Below are 21,724 nucleotides of genomic sequence, written 5' to 3'. Positions count from 1 at the left end.
CTGAGACTAGTTCAGTCCATTTATAATTTCCTTGTAAGTCAAATCTCTTCCACATATTTTCTTTAAGTGTTCTGTTGAATCGTTCTACAAAAGACGATTTTAATTCTGATAAAGTTGAATAATGATTAATGCTGTATTTCTTCATCAGCTTGTGAAATTCTTTGTTATACAATTCTTTTCCATTGTCTGTCTGCAGATTTTTTTGGTCTCCTTGCGTTTTGTCAGTGACAGTCAATAAATATTTATATCCTCGATTTATCTTCGAAATTCCTTTCAACTTGCCTGAATCCATTTTGACTAAATCAGCTTGCCACAAATCATCAATACTGAGAGAAATTACATTTCTACATTTGAAATTTTTTCTCATTGGTTTATATAATTCATTAATCATATCTTCACAAGTAGAGGTAAGTGATTCATCCACCTGAAGCAGTATTAGAACTACATTCAGTCTGAATACTGCTTAGGCAGTCGCCTCATTTGCTTACTTTTTTTTTAACCAATTTGCTCTTTTTAGTTTCACAAACTTTGCAAAGACCTTCAGTCCTCTCTCGTCCATTTTTAGTTGTTACTCTGTGAGGATTATTAGTTTCAGTGAATTTTTTACACTTCAAACAGTAGATATGATCGCTCTGAAGAATGAGTGCAAAGCACGATTGTGATTATCCATTTATATAGATAAAATTTATTGAATTATTTCACCAGCTATAATTAACTTCAAATCAACAGGAACAGTTTTAACTGTATCTTTTAATCTTACAATTAGAAAGTTCGATTTGTGTAACATTACAGATTGATTACCATTATTTAGTTCATATAGCTTCTCAGATACACTCAATGTAATATCAAAATCATCGAATTTCAGATCTTCTTTAAGATTCCTACCAACAATAATAATTCTTCTCAGCCTGAAATCGTATTGGAAATTGAGCATTTTTTGTTCATCCCCAATCATAAATGTAAATTCAATTATTTGTGTACTGAGTATAATATTTGTGTGAAGACAGTAACTTGTTCTCGAAACAACAGTTCCTGTTGATGACCGTGCAGCTTTTCCTTGGAATAAATGATGACTAACTGACAACCTCAGCTACCAACAGGTGTTGTTGATGTACCTCAATGTGGACAGCTGAAAATGTGTGCCCCGACCGAGGGATAAGTCCCTGCAGTCGCGTTTTTTTTCTGTGTCCTCGGTGGCTCCAATGGATAGAGCATCTGGCATGTAAGCAGGAGATCCCGGGTTCGAGTCCTGGTCGAGGCACACATTTTCAGCTGTCCACATCGAGGTATATCAAAAACACCTATCAGCAGCTGAGGTTGTCAGTTAGTCACCATTTATTATATTTGTAGTCTATTACACCTCTCTAAAGCAAAAGTAAGATCTGTGTGCATATTTTTTAAACTTTGATCAAGATTTGTGATAGTGTTATAGTTATCATTATGAAGCTGTAGAATTTCTTCATCAAGCTTTGGTTTAGTAACATAGTTACTAAATTCTTTTCCTAAGTATTATTTACTAACAGCATCATATTCATTTACTGGATCTTTTATGTCTACTAATCATCTGCCCCTAAAATCAATAAAAGTTTTACTTATTTTAAAAATGCTCCATAATTATTGCTGGAATTGTTTGATTAAATTCTCTATTTTTCGCTGTAATTCGCTTTTAATTTTTGATTCCAATGAGCTTAAATCATATGGTGGCTCCTCATTGGCGTTGATTTTATTCCCAAAAATATCCATTTATTAAATTCAAAACATCGTTAAACTCCTAATTCTTGCATAACCATTTTAAAATAAATAGACACTAATGACCACATACCGCTTCATCGAAAATTTGTATTTTCTCACTCTTGTAGTACAGATCAGTTTTTCCTGAATAGTTAACTAGCTGTTTAGGTATATTAACACCAAATGAATCAAAAACTATTATTATGTTGTTATTCTTATAACAACAAATCCAATGAGTATCAATATAATCAGATGTATCTAAATTAACTATTCCACATTCATATTCTCTTGGGTGACTCGGTAATTCATCAGTCACGTATACACCACGAAATTTTATCATTTTCAATTCTTTAGCAAGTTTTTCTATATCGAAATTACTTAATGCATTAGGATATTTATCCATTGCTTTTTGGAATTTTTTTTACTGTATCGCCAGCTGTAGCAGGCTTAGGCCTGCATCCAGTACCAGCTGAAGCACGCTTAGGACAGAGTCCAGCGCCCGCTGAAGCACACTTGGGACTGCGTCCAGCGACAGCTTTCTTCTCCATTGCTTGAGTGTGTCTTTTCTGCTCTTCTAATTCTTTGTAGGCTTTCTTCTTCTTTATGACTGCATTTGCAATTGCTGCAGATCGACCAGCAAGTGAACCAATAGTTGCTAGATATTGTAATGCTGCAAAAAGTAACAGAAGAAATTTACCCTCATGTTTTGTTAATGTGGCACTTTCTTTTTTGTTAGGTATCCAATAATCTTTTTCACAACGGGAATAGCTAACGTAACAAGTAAATTTCGTCCAGTTTTCTCTTTCTTGCGTTTTTGTGGTTCAGTCAAAAATGGTTCAATTGAATTTAATGGTTCATTATTCAGCTTTAATTTAATCGATTTTGGTATAGTCTTGCCACTAGGTAGCAAAGTATAATCGATCTTAAAGATATTCGTTTATATAGATTTAAAAATTTATGAAGTTTCTTCATAATCCCCGACTATTTTCGTCAAGATATAAGCCCATTCCTAATTTTAACTTTCCATACATTAATCCCCAACTATTTTCGTCAAGATCTAAGCCCATTCCTGATTTTCGTTTTAGATACATTGTTCCTCTAACTGCTGTTGCTGCAACTTTTTCTCATAATGGAGCATTACTTGCATGCATTCTTTCTTTTGCAGCTAATTGAAGTTCTTTATCACCTTGGTGTCTAGACTCAAAATCTTTATGATCATGATTAGCAGTATCAGGTTTTGTACAAGAGTTGGCTAGTAGATTAATTCCTGGATCACCATGCACTTGCCTTCGATCAAGAACTTCCTGAACCGCAGTATGCGTATCCTGGAAGGTGCATTTCGAACGGTAATTTGTTGATCAGAGTGTTTACTAGGCCCTTCCCATGTTTATCACTTGTCTATAACATGTTTGGAAGATTGTTCAAAAGTCTAATCAAGTATGGGATTCCTTTTTGCGTTGCTGATGATGAAGTCGTTAAATTTGTTTGTCAGCATCAGCATTATGGCAACTTTTTCATTGTGAAAATTTTTATTCTCCACTACTTCTTCCACATGGATTACTGCTAATAATATCGATTAATTGCTGAACGTCGTTCATCCAAACATATTCAACTGGTTTTTCTGTATACTTCTTTATTAAGCCTTTACCTCTTTTTTCAGGTGAACTTAGTTTTGAAAAAACTGAAGAATCCATAGCTGATTTTCTTAAGTTTGGGAAATAGTCATCAACAATTAGCTTTATCAGATATTTATATTTCTTACTTCTACTCGATTTTATTTTGTTTGGGTTACTATTGGAGTACAATGCTCCTGAGTTGTATAATATATCTGCATAATTTGATAAATCTACACCATCGAACTTTTCATTTGTATCATCCATAGTAATTTGTTTTTCAGTTAAAAGACGCATTAATACATCAGTTCCTTCATATGTCTTTTCACCGAATGTTAATTTACCTCCATCAAAGTTTACTGGATATTTGCCAACATATTTAAAACCTCCAACAGGTTTCAATCCAAAAACTTTATCTTCATTATGATTAATATAATTGAACATTCTTTCACTAATATTTACCTTTTTAGCTTCTTCCTGACAACTAACAGACTGTGTCCTTTTTTTTTAGGTTGTCTCTCTTCATCATAATTCTTCAAAACGTTTTTAATTTCTGATTCACTTAATGTATAGTCATATTTACCAGGAATATCATCAGACCAATATTTTAATGGTTTAATTGGTGATAAATCTGCAAAATGTTCTATATGATGACGATATGGAATCATCTGTTTTTCAGCTTATCTGTTTTCTTCAAACGCTTTCAGAACGTTATCTCCTAATCCTTCGATTCCTTGTTTTACTTCTTTGATAGCATCAATAACAGGTTGATCTTCTTTTTTATATTTTCAATACTCTGTTCTTGGTTGTTTCTTCCAAAGTTTGAATTGTTCTTTCAGTTCTTCAGCTTTCTTTCTATTTCGTTTGGCTTTTTAACAACCTCTGTATCGTATTTTGCAAACATTTATTAGGGGAAGAAAAACATTAATTAAACATTTCTAATGTTTGTGTTGAACGTTTGTGTTTTAACATTTATGTTTATCTGTGACATTTACATTTATGTATGATGTTTATGTTTAACACTTACATATGATGTTCATGCTTATGTTTAACATTTATGTTGCTATGAAATGTTGTATTGTGTTTCTGAACTTGCTCTGCTCTACTGTTTCATAGATGTTATTGTGCAATACATAGACCTCTCTGGCGGTCAGAGCTTGAAATTGTTTTTCGCGCGCTGCTGTGAAAACAGAAGATTGTATGTGCTTGTTTCCATGGTGTTGCCTGAACGTATTCGCAATTTATTGAAACTTCCGTTGAGTTTTCCATTGTACGTACTTACCTTCTTTGTTTTTTTATAACAGTTTGAAGCATTACATTACAAGTGAATGAGATAAAGTGGAAAATATAAGGCGGACTTATTAGTACTGTCAGGTTGTGCGAACACTTTATTGTAGCAACAACGCGTTACCTCTCACTAGTTGTTCTGTCCACTTTTTCTCACACAGAAATCCGTAAATACATTTGCCTGTGGAACAATTAGAACAAACAGGAAAGGTTTGCCAGGGAATTTACGTAAAGAAAAATGTCTAAATAAAATCACAGAGAGTCATCTTTAGACCTAACAGTATTTCAATGGAAGGAAAATAAAGTAGTGTATTTTGCGTCAAACTTCCATGGGATTGAACAGAGCGTAGTGACAAGAAAACAGAAAGATGGAACTAGTATGACTATACCATGTCCAGTTATTGTATGTGATTACAATAAAAACATGGGTGGCGTGGATCATGCAGACAGATTACGTTCATGACAAGCGATCAAGGAAATGGTGGCACCATCTCTTCTGGGGAGCAATAGAAATCGCTTTTGTCAATGCTTACGTCATTTTCAGTTCAAAAAAATGGTTCAAATTGCTCTGAGCACTATGGGACTCAACTGCTGAGGTCATTAGTCCCCTAGAACTTAGAGCTAGTTAAACCTAGCTAACCTAAGGACATCACAAACATCCATGCCCGAGGCAGAATTCGAACCTGCGACCGTAGCGGCCTTGCGGTTCCAGACTGCAGCGCCTTTAACCGCACGGCCACTTCGGCCAGCTCATTTTCAGTGATCTGCATGGGGCACTGCCACTGCTGGAATTCAGGCGTGCTGTGGCACTAGGGCTAATGAATGAACAGCAAGTGCCAATTCTTAAAAAGAGAAACTCTGGTAAAGATGAAATAACTCTCCCAAAGAGAAGGAAGGATAACTTTTCTGTTCCGAAGGATGTACATCTTGGCAACCGAGGAAGCCATTTTGTAGTGTTCAGTTGTAAAAGAGGACGATGTGAAATGTGTGTGAAAAATAAAATTCAGTCGAGACCACATTCACAATTTAGTACATGTAAAGTGTATTTGTGCTGCAGTGAGAAAAAGAACTGTTTCCTACAATTTCATGAGGTATCACTAAATATGTGATATGTATATACTGTCAAAAATGTATAGCTAAGTTACTATGTATTGTGAAGTTGCTCTAGAATAAATCTATGCGAAATTTAAAAAAAATTCAGAAATATCATATTTCTGTTAATTAATTTTCTAATGTAAAAATATTTAATATTTATGTGGAATAAAGTACAAGTTATAAAAATTTCTGCGCATGTTGTGATTCTGTCCATGGAGTCTGACGGTACTTCTGAGTACCAGGAGAGAAAAAAGTTGCAAAAAAGAAAATAAAATTTTACAAAAACTCCTACCGTCATTTGAGGCCACAATAGCATAAATTCTGCATAGAAAATGTTAAAAAGTAAATTTTTTCTTATGTCAGGAAACAAAGGGTTAAATTTGTGTCATCCTGTCTAAAGGCATTTAAAAAATTTAGATTGTCTGTGACTAACTCATACAGTATTTTTGAGTATGTTTGAGTTAACTAAAAACAATCTATTCCTTTGTTTCTACCTCTAGTAAAATACTCTCTAACGATATATTGGTTCTCAAGAATGAAGTCATCAAAGACAACAACTGAATTGTCTTGACACTGATCCAATGGAATAATGTCGTCGTTATTCTCGACAAAAGTCGCTATTTTTTCATTATGGTAGATGCAGTCCTTAGACTGCTTTAGCTGTTGCTTATCTTCAATTATTCACAACTTTTTATAAATTCTTGATATTTGGCTGATCTAAGCTTTTAGAGTAAACATACAGATTTTATTCCAGTTCAGCCATCCTCGAGCTAGAATATAATTGTTGATCAATAATGTAGCTTTTCCACAGCCGCTTGGTCCTATTGAATAGAATTTGGTAAAAGTTTGCGATGTTTGTTTTTTGATTTCTTCTCTGGAAGTGTTATTTTTGGCTCCCAATCAGTTTTGCTCATTTATTAATAATTGTTTTCAGTAGCAAATGGCGCAGTTGTTTCAATTAAGTGGTAAGTCATCAGTTCTCAAAAAAATATTAACTGTACCTATACAAGACAACTTTAGTTGCATTGGTTGTTTTTTATACCTTTTCAACTCCAAACATTATTTTGAGTAATATTAAATTATATACTGATGGAGAAACAATAGAAATTCCAACTGGTCAGTATAGTTTGAAAAACTTAGATAAATTTATTCATTCGAAGAAGGCAAATATTCATATCATGGCAGATGACGTAAAGCTGACATGGATATGACAGTATTGGAATTTTGCTTGGTTCTAGTAATCAAGTTGTTGAGGCAAAGAAAAAGCTGTGGCTAAAGATGTTCCTAAAATTATTCCATTCGAGTCAATCAACATAAATTTTAATCTGACTGATGGAATGTTTGTGAAGCATTTTCACAGAGAAAAGAATATTATTGCGTCATTCAAGTCTAATGCACAATTTGGTAGGTCAGTAATTCATGAACCACATTATCCTCTTAATATTCGTATTTTTGATCCCATTCAAGATTTAGAAATTACTGTAATTGATGAAAACTATATTTTAACTGACTTTAATGGTGCTACAGTGAAAGTTATTTTAGAAATGTTTTAGAAGTAAATGAATTTTTTCCCTAATAAATCAGCGATATGCATAAATTTGAGATTTATCAGTTTTAATCATTCCCTGTGAATGAGAAAACTAAAAATAATTTGAATGCTCCAAATAAGGATAGAGAGAGTGAAATAAATATTGGAGATGGGTGGCTTCATCCAAATTATGCACAATTGTACATGAATTTTAGTATTATTGTTACTGATGGAAAGGATTATCCAATGTCCGACGGGAAATGAAACAAGTGGTTAATCGATAAACTGTTTGACTTTGTAATGACAAGTAAGTAAAATAATATTTTGTCTATAGTTGAACATCCTTTCATTTTCTCATCAGTTTTACTGCAGCTGACTTCATCTGTTGCTGACAAGATAAGCTTAGAGGGACATATTCTTAACATTGAAATCATAAAGAGTAAGAAAAATGCTGTCCTTTATCATTTGTCAATACATGGCGGATTTTTTAAAGATTACAAAGAAATTTAACTAATTTTGACACATAGTTCAAGTTCTGGAGATGCAATACTTCGATGGTCTGACAATAATGAGCCCAGAATGGAAATATACATAATACACTCTTCCAAAAGAAGGAACAATTGTCATAGAATCGATGGATATTCGTGTACTAATTTTTAAATACGAACCAAATTACGAGTTTGAACAATGAGAAAAATCCAAAAATTCCAATCTGCTTTCATGAACTTCAAACTGAAGAAGTTGGTGGATTGAGTGGAAAGAAAAATTTCGAACTAGATCTCACAAATTACTATAACTCGGTTGAATCTGATATGCCATATTTCGTGTTCGTTGCATTTCAGGAAAATCTCAAACATAATCAGTTGACTCTTCATTATTCGATCACGTAAAACTACAGAATATATATTGGAAAAACGGCAGAAATGAAATTTTTCCACAGGAAATGTGGAATATTAATCCACCAAATGATTTTCTCAAAGCATACGACACCTTTCTCGATTTTAAACGAATTATTCTACTGAAAGCAGACACCGACATTAGCTGATTTAGTTTCATAACGAATTACCTGATTTATGCAATCAATATGACTCGTAGAAAGAATGTTGTAACTACACAGAAAATGACTGTGAAACTTTGTGCAACTCTTGTAACGATTAGCTTCCGAATGATACAGTTGCTTATATAGTTATGCATGGTAAGAAGAATCTTTCATACAATGCACAACACAGAATACTTACTGAAAATTTTTAATTATGTAAATGAATAAAAAACTAGAAAAAGTTATAGAGACTGGTGGCGTGTTTACATTTCCTTTAAAAGTATTTTCGGAAAGTAAAAACTAAAAAAATATAGTCACTTTTATGTAGATTAGTGACAGCTAAAGAAGTCTTTGACTTACGTTTACCTAGGGAAATGAGTCATTAACTTTATTTTCTTACATACTCCTTTTATAACAAAAAAGTAATAAACACTTATTTTCTTACATGCACCTTTTATCAGAAAACATTAAAATACATTTTTTCTTATGTGTACCTTTTATAAAAAAAACAATAAACATGTATTTTCTTACGTGCACCAATCATTTTTTTACGTGCACCTTTGTAAAAAATATATTCTTTTGAATGAAAATGGGGTTAGTTAGACTTAAATCATGTGGGTGAGAGTAGGAATGGACAGTAAGGTTCTGGATAATTTGGCTCAGCTATTAGCATAACTTCTCTCATATCTGGCTATTGTTTTGCAGTTTATTTTCTTAGAGGGAGCCAGTGAGCCAGAATCCCCAATCCTTGTATTACTGTTTTAATAAAGCTCTACAAAAATCTTTTTTTTTTTAAATGCCCTTTAACAGATTCTTGTACTTCAATACAGGCCCCACAAAATGACTAAAAGAAAACACGAAAAATCTGAATATTTGCCTGTGTAAAAGTAGCCTGAATATAGCAAAGTTTCACAAAACTCGAAATCTTCAGTTTCCAAGATTGCACTAACTCAACTACTCCTTCTTTTATACTTCATGATCGAAACTTAGAACATCAAATTTAAAAGTTAAATTTAATATCTTTTACACTCTTATGTGCTTGTTGTCAGGCAATCAACCAACATCCTACAAATAAACCAACTGTTTGTTAACACCCAAACTGCCAGATGTCAGGCACTCAGACTTATATCAAACGTGTATGTCGATAGAGTATCAACCAAAACTCCGATTTAGATCGTGCTTTGTGCTGTCGTCCAGCAGAATGGGCGTAAACGTTAATTAAGAGAATCACTAGACCAACAGAGCACAGGAAAAGCATAACTTTAACTAATACAGTATGTATAGCTTCCGTGGGGAAGTTGGTAGAGCGTTAGATTGTCGTACGAAGGGTCCTGGCCTCATTAACCAATGACAAAACGTTTTTTACTGTATTTTGCGCGAAAGTGTCAAATTGGGCTATTAATACTTCCAAATGTGTGATGCAATTGTTTCTTTATTTTACTTTTCTGATTGTTTATGTTTATTCAGTGAAATTGTAGATGCACTAGCTGCTTCATCACGAATGGTGTCTGTTCTGTCGCACATGTCTGATGCAACACCACCCCTATCTGTACAAATGAACTCTATAGGTTTGCTACTTTAAGCTAATGAAGCGAAAGTAGACTACCAAAACAGCATTGCTACAAACACCGAAAAGTCGTTTTGCACATCAGGAAAATGTTCTCCCATATAACAGTTTCACACGTAAACAGTTAAATTGTCGTCAGTGTGGCTTGAACGTGGGACTTTTGCCACGATGACCTCACGGCCTATCAGCTCACCCACTCGAGACCTACAGAACCATCACTCACAGACACGCCTTTCCTCTGCTCCATAGTTTTATTGTTACTTTTAATTACCATTTACTCATGTTCTACTGGATGACAGCATGTAGCACGTACTAAATTGGTGTTTAGGCTGATACTCTGTCTACATACAACGTTTGGTACCGATCTCAGTGTCTGACATCTGGAGGTTTGGGTGTAAGTGTTTGTTAGACAACAATGCACATTGTCGCATTTAATTCACTTTCACTGTTTTATTACAAGATTAATAGCTGTTGTGGTACGCTTTTGTTGAAACATCATTATTAAGATATTAGATGATTCAGAATACTCTAGAACAATTCAGGCGGTGCAACGTGCAAGTACAGCAGGAGTCGTCAATGTCAAAAGTGCACAACTGCACTCTCGACTGAAAATCTAAATATATATTGTAACCATATTGGAAGAACAAAGGAAACAATATTCAAAGCAGGATGTTTGTGTTTCAGTGTTATAATTCATTTAAGAGATAGCCTGTATATTAATGAAACAAAATTTGAACAGGATAATTTCTTACTCCGTTGGCCTGTAAATAAGCACCAGTAGTAGGCAATTTTAATCGATGTTGTGAATCCCAAATAGAAGTTAAATGAGTTTGCGTTGATTTCTGGCCTGTGCTAAGCTTTTGAGGTCCGAAACACCACAAAACATCTGGACTGGTTTTCGCTTATAACTCGAAAACGATACATCCTACAGAATATTTCCAAAATAATGAATGAGTGTAAAATTTCACGTAGAATGACCTAGTGAAAAGTTCAAATCGGTTCAACCGTTTCGCCACAATCGATCATCAAAGATCGGCAATTTTTAGCAGTTTGGCAGAAAAGTGAGTTACGCTCGTGTTCTAACGCCTGTAATTGAAAACTGGCTACTACAAATGAAATGTGCGACGCATAAAAGTTGTAGAGACTCCATTTCTGCATAAAAAGAGCTCCTAAATTGTAAATTCACTCACTCCTTTGGAAATATATAAATACAAATTCGTAGCACTGAAGAAAGAAACACACATGAAGATGTAGATATGTCGACTTTTGCAAATTTCTTTACTTTCTAACATTTTTCTCAATAAAGGAGATTAGTAATGAACTTTAATTATTCCTCCATTAACCTCTACCTACATGACTGATTAGTATTATATTTTTGAAACTTTTTGAATCAATGACATTAAGTACAACTGAAAAACATCTCTCTTGTAAAATACTGTAAGTGGCTTTTTGAGTCTTTGGCTCCATGGATGTGTTCTTTTTTAAGTAAGTGGAATGATTGAGAAAATTTAACTCGCGATACACATTTTGCGGAATTGTATCAGGACGTTGATACACGATTTCGAATATGTTGTACAATCAATTGTTATAACTGATAAAACTAATACAAATCTGAGGCAGTGTATACCAGTTAGAACCTGATTGATGATCACCATTTGGTTGTTAGCTACTGGTGGTATATACAGAAGTTTAAACACATTATTAAAGTTCACTATTCATCAATAAGCCTTTTAGTACCAGATGTATTTAATCGTTGGTAGAAGTACTGAAATATTTCATTAAGGGACGTTTGAAATAAGAATGCAATTTTCGTTTATATTTTATTTTTGTTCACCAGTAGACCCCACTGTTCAGATTATCAATTCTGCATCAGGCATGTTTCGATATAGTACGAAACCCATAGCATCAAATGCAAATCAATAAATGAATAATCCACGTGAATCAAGAGCCACCAACGCGTCCACTCTTCCTATGCAACTTTGTTGCTTCGCATTTGGCACAGGTTAAAAGACTTCGATATGTTTCGAATGCTTCATAAAGCATGATTTCGAGCTCGTCAGGAACAACTTGCCAGCGGTCCTTTTTCAGACTGCGATCTCTGCATACCTTGCTTACGACGTCCCACAGCTCTGGTGTAGATGAATCGCATTTGTGACTTCCATACTTCTCTCGTTTGTCCACTTCCCCATTGCTGTACACAAATACAACTAACAAAACAGGTAGCAACGCTTACACTTGCAAACTTACAAATAAAAGCGAAGCATTATTGTTTTCACTCAAGACATCAAAAAGGACTGGAGATTATATGAAGACTTGAATGGTGAAGTGTTCCTAGAATAATTCAAACAGAATCTACCCAAATAAGAGGCCAACAGTGTTATAATTATTGAGAATGCTTCATATCATAGGGTTAAGGTTGAGTGTAGGCAACATAAATCTTCGAGGAAACAAGACATTGTAAATTGGCCGATGAAAAGGGACATGTCGATCCCACTGCGATTAAGCTTGAATTACTGAAACAGTTGATGCTGTGGCATCACCTGAAAGTCAGCCTAATGTATGACGTGATTTATTCAACTGATATGAATGTAATGTAAACCAAGAAACTAATGCCTGTAATATTATGAGTCACTCTGCCGTGCCTGACAATATTTTGTGACAAATATTGTAAATATTTTCCATTAATCGCAGAGATAAAGAATATAATACTTCAGTACGTTCCATGAAACCATGGAACTTCAAGTGTAATATACATATATCAATCGCCATGTTGCTCGCCCTGTTGTGTTCTCTGTTTTTCGCCTGGTTGTTCTCTCTCGCCTGTGAGTCGATCTATGTACATATAACTCGCTCTCTGTATCAGCTTTAAAGTTAAAATACATTGCTAATAGAAAGTATATTCTGTTTCCTTTCAAAAATACTTCTCGCTACATGTGAAATTTATTTAAAGATAATAATTATTATGTTGCTGCCGATTGCCCAGCTAGGTTCGACTGTTTCAGTAGCGCTGAGTCCGTCATTACATGTACTAAGGAGTATTTCAGTGTTTGCGAGCTTCACTCGCAAAGGAAAATAATTCTAAGTACTTTTATGTATTTTTACAGTCAGTTTTCAATATTAAAGTCAGTTAATATTTTTGATTACTAAACTTATTCAGATTTAACACCTCAAGACTCACGTGAGGCTTCATCTCTGGTTTAAAATATTTTCAGTTAATTCAAAGGAATAAATGTTAACTCAGTTCTTAAAGAGATACAGCTCAAGAAAGTCAATGCAATTATTTCAAGAATACTCCGGTGTTTGTACCATTCTTTCTTTTTATGTAGCATTAGATCAATTTTCTGGGAAAAGAAATCATTTCATGCTCTATATTATCGCTGTGTTAGTTGCAGGTTACGTTATGTTACGTTGTCATTTGTTAAAAGAGAGCGTAACATTTCCATTAATAATAAATAACTTTTAGCCTGCCTAATGAGATTACGTCACGCTACGTATATTTAAGACGCATATATTCGCGCTCAAAATATACGTGGCGCGCTCAAAATGTACGTGGTGTTTCAAAAACAACAGCCGGCCTGAGTGGTCGAGCGGTTCTAGGCACTTCAGTCTGGAACCGCGCGACCGCTACGGTCGCAGGTTCGAATCCTGCCTCGGGCATGGATGTGTGTGATGTACTTAGGTTAGTTAGGTTTAAGTAGTTCTAAGTTCTAGGGGACTGATGACCTCAGCTGTTAAGTCTCATAGTGCTCAGAGCCATTTTTGAACCAAAAACAATATGCAGAGTTTACACTGCTATGTTACATTGTTATTGCTGTAGGTTGCGACCGACGCCTGTGCGCGTATTTCAAAACACACATAGCAACCGGCACTGACTTATACCAATTAACTTAATTAATTATACACCACAACAATGCTGCAGAAAAGAGGTAATGGTACAAAGCTAACGTTGTAGATCAGTACATTATAGACGAAACGGCGCAGTCTGAGTTCGAACTGTCTCTAGGTTACCGCCCTATCACTGCCATAGAACTTCCTAGTTGAAGGACATGTCGCAAAAAATAATATAACATTTAAGCTACCAGGTGTGCTTAAATTGATGCACGAAGCTCTCTGTCGCACGTCACTGCCGAATGCTGGTGGGATGCAGAACAACACGTAATAAAAGAAAAAAATATGGCAGTTGGATGGTTTCATAGATTGTGCTGTTCATATGCTACTCATCAGGTGTTGAAGAGGGCAGTTCCACTGACGAAATGCTTCAGATTCAGAGGTGGAAGGAGTTCAGCGGTTAGCACACGACTGAGGTGAGTAATACCTTAGGCGACTTCAGTATTCCATTATACAGCAAAATCTCTGCAATACGTTCCTAAAATCAAACATTGCTCTCACAGATAAATTATACTGTGTTTAATGCTCTTTTTCTGAGATAAATTATTGTTTCCGCCTGGTCTCTTAAGATGCATATTACCGGTGTATTACTGTATATCAGCTTATCGCCATTAAAATTTAAATGACATTTCAAGTTTTATTACTTGTCTGCTGTTGTAGATTTTATTAAGTATCTACAATTGCAATGTCTGTTCTAATCCGCTTCCGAATATTTTAATACTTTTGATGCGAGTGGTTTCAGTGTTCCGGCTTTTTCATATACTGTACCTACCTCTGAGAAGCGTTACAACAAAGCAAATGGAAACGGATGAAACGAAACATTATTATCATTCAGCTGTGGAATGTCGAACACAAACAAATCCACACGATTATCTGCAGTTGTTCACATCACAGCAGGCTTGTTGGACCAGTTTCCCTGTTTATGCGCGGGTAAAGATTTGTGCGTTGAGTTTACGCTGCTGATTAAAACGTTATGTTATTATTGCACCCTGCTATACACAGTTGAACCTCCACGGAAAACAAAATTCAATGAAGCAAATAGCAAACGCGGAAGAAAATGAAGCTTAATGTTTATACCAGGACTGCCCTTAAACGATGAACACATTATACAGAATCTATATAGCCACAGAGTTTTCTGTGATTAGGCTCCCTGTAGGTCCCTTGTGAACGATCAAACTTGTTTGTCAAAGTTGCTCTTATGTAGCCACGGATTTCTCGAACTCGTTTGAAGCAAACGCTGTTCGTGTTTGTTGTAATTTGACACTAGTGGGCATAGCCGCAAGTGCAGATTACGTATTTCTAACATAGGCTCCGGCACTGTGTTTAAAGAAGAAGAAGAAGAAGAAGAAGAAAACAAGACGCTGGTCAGGGAATGGTGTAGGATGAGCGAGAAATATACACATGAAAAACTGTTAAAAAAAGTGTTACACTTGGAACCTGCTGATTACATCAACTTAATGCGAATGTGTAGTGAAACTTATAATAACGGAGTTAAAGTTATTTCACCCTCACGTTGAAAACGAAGACATCTTTGAGAAAATTTATTCTCTTTTACTTCGTCCTCTAATGACAGTTCATTAAAATACCACAACGTGGGAACATGTTGCCTACAGCACCCATGGAGGAATCAGAGAACTTCGTCAGGTGTTCTTCTTTCCAGAAAACAATTTAAAGGTCCATATTACGCAGGTTTTTAATAGGCTGGGAACTGGCACTTTTTTATGGTTACAAACAAGTCGCTACTCGTCTTCTAATATCTGAAAATATTCCATATCACCAGTCAACCCTCCCAGTGTGTGAATGATGATGATGATTTTGGAGGGGGGTACAAGCATATTGACACTGTCAAGCATGCCTTGACAGCTCAGTATTGAAGTCATTGTCTGCAAAACACTGTGACAGTGCTCTAGCTCTTTAAAAATTGTGACTTTCTAAAAGGCTCCAGAGTTTCGAGCACATTTCCACTGGCTCTGAGCTATCTCCTTGTGGGTGCCATTTTTTCCGCAAGTGAAAAATTACAGCATTGTGCAGATAACAAACTACTAAAGGCATTGGACAATCAGCCTGCTACGATGCAACTGTCTGATAAATGTTTTTGAGTCATGAAAAAATGTGTTGAGGACATTAGAAATTATTTTGAAAAGATGAAGTAAATGAAATATTATGACAAACCTCTCCAAGTGCCCCCTGTGCACTATTTCTTATAGCTGTTACTACTTTCTGTAATCCAATTAAGTAAAATTAATGTTATTTATTTAATTAATTACTTCATTCTGGATTTTCCATTGTTTAGTGTTATTTTTGTAGGATATGCTTTTTATATCCCTTTATGTTGGTAGCTTGAAGGTGCCAGTGGCAAATTTTCAAGAGAAATCTGTTAATTTTTTCTTGCATATGCATCTCCCTAGTTTGGTATTGGCAGATGTTGAATGACTTCGGACCATTAGCATTTTGTTTCCAACCACTGCCAGCCATGGCAACAAGGCAATACTACAACACTGTGATGTGTTCGTATTGTATGTGGTACAATGATATATGAAGGAGTTGCTGGTTCCTCATGGATATTACAGATGACATGTAGGGCCAGTTTAAGGTTCAGTGATACAAGATGCTGTTGGCATGCCAAGCAGGGAGGGGTGCCAAATAAATAAAAACATTTGAATTTATTGGTTTTTTGAAAAGGGGAAAAATTACGGACATGGAACTGTAACTTTAGAATTTTTGGAAGGCTTTTTTACGGATTGTATTGACCGGCTTGAATGCGGACAAATACAGTGCTGCGTGAAATATGCCTGTAATATATTTTACCATTCCGGTTAATTACATTTTGAATTCTACGTCATTGTTGATTTAATCAGAGTTCTCACCTTAGACATAGAATTAGTCCTTCTGCCACAATATTAATTCATTAGTCACTATCGATGTTCTTCTCTTTGTTGACCGTGTGTATCTTCCTAAGTCGGCATCGGTTCACTTCACGAAGACGGTGGAAACCAAGGAATACAATGCTACGTTGCTTTAAATAATTTTCGTAACACTTCGATACTTCTCACTATTTTATTTATTCACAAGACAATAAGACTTGCTCTGGCCGCCGCACAAACCATAATTACTAACAATATGGCTACCTTTCCGCACAAACCAAAAATCACGTCCATTCTCCACGAGGCAACAATCGAAAGTGTCTCTTAGCCCCTTCTTGGAGTATGAAACAAAAGAGAATCCAATATGCACGTTACAGAGATTATATTCTACATCGCTTTCAATTTAAATCTTTGGCGCAGCCTTTAAGGTATTTTATGTCTCTGTGTCGGAATGTGTCATTACAACTGCCCCCCTACTGTATACTGTCACTAGAAAATTTTATTTGGTTGACAGGGTACAGTAGTCGACCTTGCAATTGATAGGTTTGGGGGTCTTTTATTTACAGACTTCATTTTTACTGTCTCATTATCATGGCACTGTGAATTCTTTGGTATTACTAAGTGTGTGCCAGTTTCTTGATATACTTATGCTAATATTTACAAACCTTAATCCTAATATACAAAGTTTTGGTTAATACTGAGAAACGACATCATGTGGTAAAGTTTGTACAATAAAATATACAATGAATACAACGTTATTTACAAATGTTTTCTTCTTCATTAGAGGTGAAAATTAAGTCCTTGTATTGCTTTCTGTATTTATTCTGGGACGACGAGCTTTGTTTGCTAGCCCCAGTGTTGAATATGGGCGGGTGATACTCGCGCCTGATTGTTTGGTCGTCCGTTAGCGGGCGACGTTGGTTGAATGCACGCGCCAGTGCACTGGATATACACCGACGTGCGGGTACCGTCGAGACTTCCGAACCTCAGCACGCGTGTGCTTTTTGTAGTTCCTTCCAATACTTAGACTGGATACGACGAGGTACATTGAAATATGTTCCCCGAAGAACACACCACCCTATGTGCGAAGCGGAGGACGATCCCGTCGATGCAGCTCCAGGTAAGAAGCGTACCATGTCAAACTTGTTTGGCATTGTCTTTTCTTATTGTGACGCCATGGGTCGTTTGACGATACAAGCTTCAATTTTCCATGTCACTTGTTTAGGCTCGCTGACACTTGCAACGTAGCACTACTTTGCACAATTTTAATTTCTACACACACCACTTTTACAGCGAGTATTGCGATCGAAACTTTCTTTTTCACTACACTTTTTTCGTCGCATTAACACCTTTACCTATTGTACCGACATTCATTTCCCTCAATACTTCTGGTCAATGTACGTAAGTATTCACAAATTTGTAAGTCACGGGACTTGGCATGAAATACAAAATACATCACATACAATGGAATAACATATAACATACAATACATTGTTTACATTAACTACAGGAAAAAACTATCGACTAAAATTGAAAAATTTTTGACCACTCGTAGTGGCTTCTTCGTCTTGGATTTTACTGACACACACACATTTTTCCATTAATCAGTTAGAAGGAACAAGTCCTTCGTTTTCCTTCTTGAACTCGGGTATAAGTTAAGGTTTACCTCCGTTACGTATTCTTCATACGCAACGACATGCATCAGCATGCAGAGAATACACCTGTAGCCGCTCCACTGAAGCTTGGGAAGGGAATTTTCTACCTTCTACGTGTATGCTACGGTTTTTACGTATAAAATCTGAAAATGCACGAAATAATCATTTATATGCAGCATAACCCTAATATGTACAGTCCGCAGCTCGTGGTCGTGCGGTAGCGTTCTCGCTTCCCGCGCCCGGGTTCCCGGGTTCGATTCCCGGCGGGGTCAGGGATTTTCTCTGCCTCGTGATGACTGGGTGTTGTGTGATGTCCTTAGGTTAGTTAGGTTTAAGTAGTTCTAGGGGACTGATGACCATAGATGTTAAGTCCCATAGTGCTCAGAGCCGTCTGAACCTAATATGTACAGTGTTTTGGGCGTAAGCACATTCTGGTGTGCTTGTAAATCATTAACCCTAATAAAACTTCCTACATTAACATGGACATATAAACATAAAATTTTGAAGTTTAGGGTGTAACTACTATAACTATGTACAGTGTTTCATAATAGCGGCACGCCCTTGTGTGCGTGTATCATCTTCAATTAAAATGCGCTTATAGGCGTCTTGTGTTATCATGGGAGAAAAAATACAGACATTTTAATACATCGGTTGTCATGAAAATCTATGTACACGAATAATCCGACTTTCATAGCTTCAGTGCAGCATGAAATTCTGTATGACGTTTCTTTTTCATAGTTATTTTATAGACGATTCCTTTGCTTACAGGTCGTCCATCACACTACTTACCTGTTTCTCGTATAGCGGCGATATCATTTTCATTCTTTGTACCGTAAATCGTCATATGTATGAAAGATATAATTTTGACATGATTTATCATTTCATATTTCAAGTGTGTAAAGTAATTCATACCTTCCTTCTGCATACATGAGTGAAGAATCGCTAATGTTGCACTGGGTATCAAGTTTTTCGTATTTTCTCGTAAACTCGTAGAGTCTTACGGTTTTAATTAAGTTATTTCTTGACGTTAGGTATACCTGTTTATACGAGGTTGAGGTTGTCTTAGAGTTTAATTTTCCTTATACACTTCGATGTTGTATAGGTTCCGCACATGTACAGAGCTTCTGTCGCCTTTCACACATTCATACATACGTTTATACACACAAAAAATATCTACCACTATAATATACACTTTGTTGGTGGGGCCCTTTTTCGGTACCCTGCACCATTCCCTCAATATTCCAAAATAATTCAGGGTGTGGTGAGCATCGTCCCCTCATACTAATAACACTTACAACTAAATATTTCTTCTTACATACATAACTGCCTTACGGTCCATTAATGCGCAATCATTCCATATTTTCCTCCTTTACACTTTAGCTTTCGTACATAGGTTATATATTTTACAAAGTTGTTTGCTGAGTGTTTTAGGTGTTTCCTAACGTTAATGTGTTTCTCTCTCTATAAATCCTAGGTATTTGTTTTGAGAGCGATTCAGTTCATTACTCACGCTGCATAGATCTGTTTATTATTTTCCTATTTTAAAGCTTGTGTCATTCTTTTCCTTAGTCACAAAAATTCACACGTTTACCTTGTTGTTCATTCTGAAAATCGCTAGCTACTGTGAAATGTAAATGTAAATGTATGCGTTATCTCTTTGCTTTCCTCTTGGCTGCTTTTTCCCTACATGTAATTGTGTGTTGTTCTCGTGTACATAGCCTTTCTTCCGGTTATATATCTGCATTATTTATTTATTTTTTTGTTCTATTTTCTTTCTCCTTCCGTACAAGGTAAGATTTTTACTCAGTATAATATAATATTACAATACCGTCCATGACCAGTATGTACTTGTATGTTCACTTTTATTACGCAGTACCAGCTTATAATTAAATTTTCTAAACTACTATTTACAAGACTTGTGTACCATTTTCTTTCTTGTTTTTGAATGGCTTTCATCACTGTGTCTCATAGTAAGAGTGGTCTCAAAACTTTTAAACGTTCCGCGCATGCGCGCTTATGTACCACGATTGGACTGTTGGCGCGGGGAAAACTCTGCATTGTTAGTGAACATTATTCGTGATAGCCACCATCGTGTAATAGAGTCACGTGACGCCTAGACTCGACCGCGCATGCACCTTCGCGCTTTGTATACACTCAGCTGATCGGACAGGGAAGGGGGAAGATTTCTCCCCGGCTCGCTGCCTACAGCGCGGCCAACGACGTCGTCTTGACATGCAGCTATCGCGTGCTCATGAGCTGAGCGTTGGATTGCCACTTCGACGCGTGGCTTGTTGCTCGTCTCAAGCGAACAAACTCTGACCTTCGCGCTAATTTGTCTTCGTTCCTCTCTCTTAAATAACTGAGTTAGACTACAAAAGTACCGTATGGTTTATTTTATAGTGTTAAGACTCACAGTAACACATGTTTCATTAGGTGTGGTTAACTATGCGTTGTTCAGCTGGGATATGCCCCCAGTTGATTACTAGTTTCGATGTTTAACTGAAATTTCAGTTATGTTTTCTAGTTTAATGCATGTTTTTCACTAACTGACTGTCTTTTTCAATGTACTTCTTAAACTACGAACACCGGATTTAGAGTCTTTTTTTTCGTGTTCGCAAGTTTCTTGGGTTAATAACAGCAATTTTACTATGTGATCCAAGGTTGTATAATTTCAATATTGCTAAAATAATATATAACCTTTAATGAAAAAATTCCTTGATATCCTTGTAGGGGTATAACCCTTTCATCTTGCCCGTTCGTGTGTTACCTAACAGATAACATCCTGGGTGGGGTTTGTCTATTATAATGAAAGGGCCATCATACAACAACTGCCACTTTTTGTTTAATGCCTTAATTTTAGAGGATTTTGGGTGGGTACGTAATAGTACTTCATGTCCAATGTTAAATTCTGTAACCTTTCTTATCTTTTTGTTGAACTGTTTTTCCTTATTTCTGCTTGTTCTTCCATCTGTAGTAATGCTTGACGTACCTTTTCGTCTAGTGTTATTTCCTTTGTGGCTAATTTAGGTAAAGGTTTAGCCCATTCGTCAAGTTCTGTGCCTTGAAACAGTAACTCTGTAGGTGTAAAGCCTGTTGAAGTATGAATTAAAGTATTTACAATATGCTGAAATGGGGCTATGTATTCCACCCACTTTGTCTGTTTATCTGGTATATAAGTTCTTATAAAGCGATTAAATTCTTTAAACTTTCTCTTAATCGGGCTCGATTCTGGGTGAAATTTGGATACCAATATATGTTTTATGTTTTGAGATTCGAGAAATGTTTTCCATTTATTACTAGTGAAGTTTGTTGCATTATCAGTTAATATAATTTTCGGTTTTCTCACTAGTGGTATGTAGTCTTCTATCATGCGTTTGATTATTGATCCCGACAGTACTGCTTTTATAGCATACATTTTTAAGTACTTTGTGAAGACGTGTCATAAAATGCGATCACA

Source organism: Schistocerca piceifrons, chromosome 4 (genome assembly GCF_021461385.2).
Source record: "Schistocerca piceifrons isolate TAMUIC-IGC-003096 chromosome 4, iqSchPice1.1, whole genome shotgun sequence".
NCBI classification, from domain to species: Eukaryota; Metazoa; Arthropoda; class Insecta; order Orthoptera; family Acrididae; genus Schistocerca; species Schistocerca piceifrons.
The sequence above is the reverse complement of the archived record's forward strand: the minus strand, read 5'-3'. Positions refer to the sequence as shown.